At 31.5% G+C, this 9,266-nt stretch overlaps 1 long non-coding RNA gene across 1 annotated transcript; it reads right to left on the bottom strand.

Moving 5' to 3' along the window:
• Nucleotides 1–1,715: 1,715 nt before the first annotated feature.
• LOC128644114 (uncharacterized) lies at nt 1,716–2,707 on the bottom strand. Its single transcript, XR_008399922.1, has 3 exons — nt 2,325–2,707; nt 2,001–2,084; nt 1,716–1,925 (listed from the first exon to the last, which is right to left on the bottom strand). It is a non-coding gene; the product is annotated as an uncharacterized LOC128644114 (long non-coding RNA).
• Between the last annotated feature and the right edge of the window lie 6,559 nt (nt 2,708–9,266).

Below are 9,266 nucleotides of genomic sequence, written 5' to 3'. Positions count from 1 at the left end.
CATTTACCGCTAACGGACGCCCACAGTATATTCAAACTATATTACTATTATGGGGCATTGAAACTTACTCATAGTACCCCCAACATTTAGCGTATCTATATAGTGGTGTAGTCGGGTGACCCGTTGTAAGTAACTGTTACGTACCACCGCAACTTATTTATAACATATTTAAACAAAGTATACAACTTTGCGACTATGAGCCATCCTGCTAAATCGTCAGTGGAAAAGAAATAATTTCCTAAATACCCAGAATGTTACTATAGCAGATCTAACAGATGACTAGTTGCTATTTGAATTTATTCAAACAATATTGAATTAAAGCAAACCAGCGTCACTGTGATCAGCTATCTTACTATAGCAGATCGCGTTGAAGGCCAGTTGCCAAATTGAATTGATTTAAACAATATTGAATCAAAGCAAGCAAAGTGTTACTGTAATCAGCTATCTCCCAGTACTGTTGACAAGAAAATTTCATCCTGTTACAATAATTTTCATTTAGTAACATTCTGCTTTTATTTCCATCCAAGTACTTATTGTTCATAATAAATAATTAATAAATCAAAAGCTATAATCCTCCGTGGCAGTATAAAAATCTTACTTAGAAATATATTCTCTATCTAAGTATCATCCTGATATATACAATATATTCATACTTAGGGCTCTATTTATCATTCATTTTAGAATTACGACTTTCAATTCTCCTATGAACTCGCCGCATCTCGCCCTTGCAAAGGCGCACATGTGCGCCAATATTTATCATTAAACCAGTAGTATTTTATCGCTGATTTCCATTGTCGAGATGCGGCGGATTATTGATAAATCTCGCCACAATTTTTTAAAATGCGCCTTATTTATCATTAAAACAGCTTTCAATGTCAATTATTTCGAGCCAATAATGTTAATATCATTTATTTTTATTTTATTTTTATCCTTTGTTTTTTAATAACTAATATAATACTTTTCTAAATTTTTTAATCCATTTGATTATTATTATTTTTTTTTTATAAATTTTAAATCCATTTTAATATAATCTGCCTTGCATTACATCAATTTTACTTCCTCAATATTTATTTGAATTGACAAATATTCAATATTGTGTTTGTAAAATATTGATTTTTTAAATATATATATATAAATGTATATTTTTTTAGTTCATAGCTGACATGATCCAAGCCCCCTTGGCATGACCCACATGACTATTTCTAAAGTGTTTCTATGGACAGTAAACTATTGCCATTCTACCTTTATTAATATTAATACAATTTCACATTTCTTTTCTGGTGAAATGTTTTTTTTGTAAATAATCTTATTTTAAACTAAACATACTTCATATGCAAATTTCATGGCTGCCTCTTATCACAGGCTTTTGAAATATCTTTTCAAAAGAGTTTGAAATTACACGTTGGCCATATAGATAACACTCTGTTCAGGCACTGGGGTTACTACACAATGCTAATGCAAGAGAATAGATAATAATCAGTGATAGTCATTTCATCAGTGAGCTGGAAGAAGTCCAAGGTAACCACAGATAAAAAAAAAAAGTGTATTAATATAAATGAGTTGTTAATGCTAAACATTAAACTCACAAATAAAGTGAATATCAATCTTTTGCAAACAATAAAAAAAAAAGATTGTAGACTGTCCCTTATTCAATCTCATACATTGTTATATTGATTTCAGTGTTATGTTTATAATAATTTATAAGGACACCAATACACGGTTAAACATAAATATTTATTTTTTATCACAAAAATAAAAATAAAATTTGGTCACATTATGATAAATCAAATTGTATTGTTACATTTTTTCTATTTTAAGGCGCATGTCATGCAAACTTGAATAGTTTTCTTTCAGTCCTTTTTCAGCTTTCTTTAATATCTCCAATAACTGTTTCTTGTTAATCAATATGTTTTGATCTTCAGGTACTGTATAAAATAAAGAATAAGGTTATTCTTATGTATTTTTAAATACATATATAAACACATGTCTGATATACTCACCCCAGTCATAATTAATGGTATCAGAGGAATCATTTGAACTATTTTCATCATGCACCTGTCTGTCCACCTCTTCTTCTTGCATCACTGTATAAAATGAAATTTTAGATTTTACTCCACTTGTATATATTAAAAATAATTCATTATACTTTTTTTTTTATTTCTTTCTCTCTCTCTCTATCTATCTATCTATCTATCTATCTATCTATCTATCTCTCTCTCTATTATATATATATATATATATATATATATATATATATATATATATATATTCGGTAGTACAATATTCTGTTATCACTAGAATTTTTCTAATATATTATTACTTACTATCTTCGAAATCGTCTTCCTGCACAAGCACTTGTTCTATTTCAGAATCTTGTACCACTTCTTCTCTCTCCTCATTATTTGCCTCTCCATCTTGACGGTAATTCTCAACCTGAATTTCTGCATCATCTATGTATAACAAAACAATGGTTTACATTTCAAATAAAATTATTTTTTTATTATAAATGCAATAAAAAGTAATAAAATTAATTTAACCTTCCAAATTCTGATTCTGAAGTTCTTCTTCCTCATTTGACTCATTTTCAATAATAGGCCTTGCCCTACGTTGTTGCCTTCTTATTACTTAAACACAAAAAATGTTCATTTTATTGCCAACATTGTATGGATCTATAAATATATAAATTATTACAATTTATAAATACCTGGAATATCATTTCCCTCCCTGTCCATAAACACCCTTGGCAAGGGGTCAGATTCTCCACAGAACTTGAGGAATTGTCATCAATTGGACAGAGATATCTCGGTGCTCTACGGTTTTTAACTATTTAAAAATGTAAACAAATTAGTTGCACTTTTATGTAAAATCATATGTAATCTACTATTTAATAGAAAAGAAAAATTATTAATTTGTACATATCTTTTTGAAAAAGACCATATTTCAAATGTTAGAAATAGATTAGATAATCTTTCTAAAATTGTATTTTATCTAATCGCCTTAATACTAGTATGTGCACAACATACTTTCACACATTCTTTTCTTTTACAAACATCAAAACAAAGTTGGCTTATAATTCTGTATAAATAGATAAAAGAAAGAATCAGACATATTATAAAAACCGTGTCATTCTTCAAGGGAGACAGTGTCTACTGTTGAATCCAAAGATTTACATCACTATCTCTTTTTAAACTTGTAAAGTAGAGAACACAAACAATGTAAGTTAATTAACTTTAGAAACAACACTCAAGATAACTGTGAAAGTAAAATTCTATTAAAATGTGTTAGCCAATCACAATAGACCAATGTACAGCCATAAATCACCAGACTCTGAGCATATCTAGAATTTCTTTTCTCTAAGTGATTTCTAGAGATACAATAAAATTATATAACACAATTAAATTTGATAGTTTTATAAAATAAATGTGTTTTCCAGTGCACATGTTATGAAATTGATAAAAATACAAATGTTATATATACATTTCTGACGAACATACATTCTAAAAATTAAATATTGATTATGTCAAAGTCTTACATTTGCGCAGGTAACACCAGATAAGTGTCCTCAATTTAGATTGTCTCCTGTACAAATCATTGTAGCGTTTTAGGCATTGCTTTCTCGTCCTCCTCTGTCCAGATATACGCCTCACTCTTCTTACCATTTCTCAGAGAATATTATTTCTCCTATCCTGGTCCAAGGTGTAAATTCCCCTTCTTTTTTTTGGAAAATATTTTTCCATTGTATAGGAAATTATCAATAGTTCACCTATAGAGAATTTCCTAGATCTTGCCATCTTGCTGTGCTGATTTCTATTTCTAGGGTGTAGCCAAGTAACGGAACTAATTTCTATTTAAAAATGCGCAATTACAAGTAATAAAATAATCCAATATTTTAAATCAATATTGATATAGATTGGTATTTCTATAAGTTTCAATCTATGTTTCAATATGTATTATAAACATTTATTAACTTTTAGTTACATCCTAAGCTTTATAATCTTTATTGTATCAATTGTCTCTAATAGTTTCTAAGCAAACCTTAACTTTTTACTGTATTGCAACAAATGTATTTTTTTATGCTAGTATCCATCAAATATAACAATTGTTACTTTAACAGACTAAACTAACATGTAATAAGAATTTATATAAATATTATTCAAATTACAATATTTACACATAACCAAACACATGACCGTTATTCATTTTATTTTTATTTTTATTTATAAATACTAATGCGACATAGGGATCTTTCCAGAAAAATAAAGTTCACGCCCTTTTCTCGCAACCTTTATGCACAAATTCTTTAAATTAGCTTGTAACTTTAATTTAAGTTTAGTTACATTGTGGATACCATTTTGCGCACTTTAACTACTCATTTTTAAGATGGCATCATTGCAAGCAGGAAAGACAAAAAGTGGGAGAAGTGTGATGTTCACCCATCGTCAAAATTGTATTTTGGTGGAACAAGTGGTGGAACATTATGAGGAGATAATCGGCTACCAGGCAAGAACTGTTAACCCACAGAGAAAGCGGGCAATATGGACCCAAATCAGCGCATCTGTGTCTTCAGAAGGTAGCTTTCCGAAGGATGTAAGGGCATGTCGTAAGAGGGTTAACGACATTAGAAAGAACATAAAAAAAAAGGTATGCCAAGCAAAACAATCGGCTAAAGCAACAGGTGGAGGACCAGGATACAGGGCGGAATTGACTGATTTCGAACAAATTCTCTATGCCAGGATGGGGGATGCAGTTGTGGTCGGCCTGGATGTTCCTGGAGACACAATGGACTTTAGAGGTAAAATGTTTTTTTTATAATTTTTTTTTTTTTTTTTTTGGGTGGTGTTCTTATATTTGTAGGTATATTGTGAATTGAATTTTTTTTATTTATATTTAAGAACAACATGAGGATGTCTGTGGGGAAGAGGAGGTAAATGCACAGGAGGACCAACCTTTTGTCCATGAAACCACGTCTCAGGAACCTCAAGCTTCAACTTCCCAAACAAATAGAGATCGAGAAGAAAGCGCATGTAAGCAATATAAAAAATAAATTATATGTGTATATCATATCGTTACTTTGTCAGAGGCTTTTCAAAAAAGTGCTGTTGAGATAGAAAGATGGATAACACAGGAGGGAAGAGAGATAGAAAGGAGGGGATAGAGATAGAAGGTGAGAGAGATAGAGATGTCAAAAGAGAGGTGTGGGTGATGGAGAGAAAAAGAAAATGGTAAATAGAGAGAAAAAAGAGACTTTGCAGTGTTTGGAGATCGAGATCGCAAAACATAGGGTTAGAGGGGTGGGTGATGTATAGAGCTATGGGTGTGACTACTGTAATACCATAAATTGCCCTTTTGAACGGGCATAATTAAAAAGCAATATTAAGCACAAATAAATAACCAAACAAAATATATATTCTTAACATAATTATATAAATATAATGAACCTTGTAACGGAATTTAATTTGTAATCAAGCAGACAATGTTTGTATGGGTATTGAAATTCTTCGATGTTTAAAATATTTTTGACTGAACGCATGTGTACATTGAAATCTCAAAAATTGAAAATATAGTTTGTTAACCCTTTTATTTCTCAACAGGTGTTAGACCATTGCTTCAAACTATGCAAGATAGTTCAATTGCATTATATGATGGTATGTATGTAAATGGTAAATTTTAAAGGTTAGATATGGTTGTTTTTATTTTATTTAATTTGTTTTTTAATTTTATTTTTGTTTTTGAAGAAGAACAGGTCGAATTGACACTGCAACCACTAGTCGAGGACACCATCAATCAAGACGATGATGATGATGATGAGACACAAATACATGGTCACACACAGGAGGGACCAACACCACCTGATTTAAATACACCTGCTGCAAGTCCAATGGTCAACGAATCTGACATTGATGAAACAGCAGAAGAAGTCAGACAACCTCCAATCACAGAGCGAACAAATGATATACAGGCACTGACAGATATGGCATCCTCATTTAGACAGGAACAAAGTGCTTTTTTTAAGGAACTCATTGAATTACAGAAACAAAGGAACAATATTCTGAAACGTGATTCAGAAATAAAAAGTGAATATTATAAAAAAAATTAGAAATTATGAATAGGAGATCTCAGAATTGATACACAGAATCCAAAAAATTAAGTGTATATATTTTCTGGTTTTTAAAATTTTGTTGTGATTTACATTTATTTTCGCTTTGTTTGTTTTAAAGTTTGTATTATTCATATTTATAAAGTTTGTTTTGGTTATATTTTCATTAAAGATATTTATCCCTTAATAAAAGAAACATTTTTGATAAATAAGCAAAAGTTTTATTTTTTCAAATGGGTGGAGTTAACTTCAATATCAAAGAATTGTGTACATTTCTTATAAAATAATTAAAACTCGGGGTGATGACGTATTCTGAAAAAAAAAAAAAAAGAAATATTAGTAATTCAAATACATAAAATTTAATAGAATAATACACAATTCTAAATAGTTTGCAATAATACTTACATGAAAAATATCTTTCAATAATTTCCAATCTATTTTGTACACCTGCCCTTGTAGTGTGTCTGCCTATAATTTCTTGAGGGATATAAGTGTCATCTGTGGGATCATTGGGACACTCCTCCTCTAAATTGCCTTGGGAAATTGCAATGTTGTGCAACATGCATGCAAGTAGAATTATATCATTACATTTTTCAGGCGAATATTGAAGTGCTCCTCCAGACCTATCCAAAACTCTGAAACGCATTTTTAAAACCCCAAAAGTTCTTTCAATAGCACTTCTTGTGCTACGGTGGGATTCATTAAATTTAATTTCTCCTCTGGTATGTGGCATTGGGACAGGTGTCAACAGCCAAGTTCGGCACGGATAACCACTATCACCTATTTTTTCAAAAGAAAAATTGATTAGAGATTATAAATAATTTAAACATTACAATTAATCATAATTCATATATATATTAATGACATGTATAAAGTGCAAATCAGAAAAAAACTTCCAAAAAATACAGAGAACTGATTGCATTATAATTAGATTATATGGAAATAAGTTCATATTTACCTAATAGCCAACCGTGTGGCATGTTGCCCTGTTCAAAAGCAGAAAATAGTGCAGATTGTTTTAGGATGTGGAAATCATGACATGATCCAGGAAACCCAGATCGAACAGCCCAAATTCTAAGGTTTGCATCACACACAGCCTGTATGTTTAGGGAATGAAAGCTTTTCCTGTTCCTATATTGCTCCTCCCTTAGGGATGGTGGTCTAAGAGCAATATGGGTGCAATCTATAGCACCAAGAACATTGGGCATACCGGCTACTTGGTAAAAGTTGGACTTCACTGTATGCCATTCATGCACATTCCTAGGAACATAAATAAATGTAGAAAGATGTTTTAGAATTGCTTTTAAAACAATTGTTAAATGGCGGCAAAATGAAGGCTGACTCATGCCCACAACATCACTGGATACAGCCTGAAAAGATCCGGTTGCCAAAAAATGTAAAACTGCGAGTAATTTCAGAAGTCCAGGTATTGCCCTTGTTCTTCTGGTTCGGGGATCAATGTCATTTTTAATCAGAGAATATAGATTCAAAATGCTTTCTCGGTTTATCCTGAATTTGCGCTTAATTTCACGATCGGATAATGCCTCAAGTCCAATCGAGGAACTCTTTGCCGTCTCCGGAACATATTTCCATCATTTTCACGATTTTCATGGGACTGAGCAAGAGAAATAGCGGCCAAAATAAAAAAAAACTCCATCTTCTATGAATAAAATATGGGAGTAAATTGTAAGTTCTCCTACTTGGTTATGGAGTATTTTCACGGTCGGATTTATAGGAGAATTATAGGTTCTCCTTTGGCGCAAAATAATGATAAATATGATTTTCGGCGATTTGTTGGGAGTATTTCTAAAAATACGACTGAAATCCATTGTTTTTTGGCTGTATTTGGTGCACCTGTGCGCCTTGGCGAGAGCGAAAAACTGGTCGTATTTTTAGGTCGTATTACAGCTTATTTTGGGCGTAAAATGTGTTGATAAATAGGAGAATAAATCCGACAGAGTAATTATAGGCGCAAAAGTAGGAGAATTATGATGATAAATAGAGCCTTTAATGTATTTAATGGATACAACAACATTGTAACATAAAGTGAATTCCACTTTAGTAACAAGGATATGTTATATTTTAATTTACTATAGTGCAGCCTTTCTGGCCAGACTATATACTATCAGCCACATGGAATAGTATATTTTCTCACTGAATAGCTAGCCACTTTAGACATTTTGAGACACAGCACAGGGTTACCGCTGTCCGCTGCCCGCTGTAATAAGTATCTATTATATAATATAAAATCTAAGGTTCAGCACTGGTTCTGAATAAAATAAAAAAACTTCTCAACAAACTTCATTCCGTTACTTGGGTGAAATAAGTTACTTCTTGATATGTGACTTTCAGAACTGTTTCTGACCATATCAAGCCTTCCAATATATAAGATCCAGGAATGTATAGTTAACATCTCACTTACAGACTACATTACAGTATATATTCAACATTGGTGGATCTGACCCTATAACAGATCAGTGTGGTTCTATACCAACAGTACTCTCAAAACTGTTAATTCCTCTGTTCTTTTTTAACATAAATTCAATCCCCTATGGGATACAAATAATTGATAACTGAACAGAATTAGAGGTAAAAAAGGTACTTATTCTAACCCCTCAGATTCCAATATGTGGATTTTTTTTCCTCTGATCTACCATATAGGGGAAAATAATCTGTATCCGCACACATTATACTAAGAACCATTACTAAACCAAATTCTTGAATCTCCAATACCACATTGCAACACAGCAGTGGATAAAAGAGTTGCAATAGTCCAATACATATCTATTAACCCCTATGTTTCCATGTCTACCATAAACTTACTGAGTTTTTCCCTGACGCAAAACTTTTATTAAAGTTTTCTAGATTTATTGTTATACACAACCACTTCTCACATTACGTGAATATTAGGTTTATATTTCAATTGACCCAACTCTGTGTTTTTAATTCTTGAGTGTGTGTGGTATTTCTTTGTTTTTCTTTTAAAATTACCTAATAAAGGTTATATTTTAATAAAATGTCTTCGCACTTCCTCTCCCAGGATACCTTAAATCTTGTCCAAAACTATAGCCACTATTGATTAGGGGATGAGTGCTATCCAGGTGAACAACTGATCAATCTTTGGATTGATGTTGTTTTTCTAAAAGTACCAGTACAAAGCACCTTAGCC

This window comes from Bombina bombina, unplaced genomic scaffold, assembly GCF_027579735.1.
Source record: "Bombina bombina isolate aBomBom1 unplaced genomic scaffold, aBomBom1.pri scaffold_542, whole genome shotgun sequence".
Classification (NCBI taxonomy): domain Eukaryota; kingdom Metazoa; phylum Chordata; class Amphibia; order Anura; family Bombinatoridae; genus Bombina; species Bombina bombina.
Note: the sequence above shows the minus strand (reverse complement) of the source record. Positions and strands in the feature narration are given on the sequence as shown.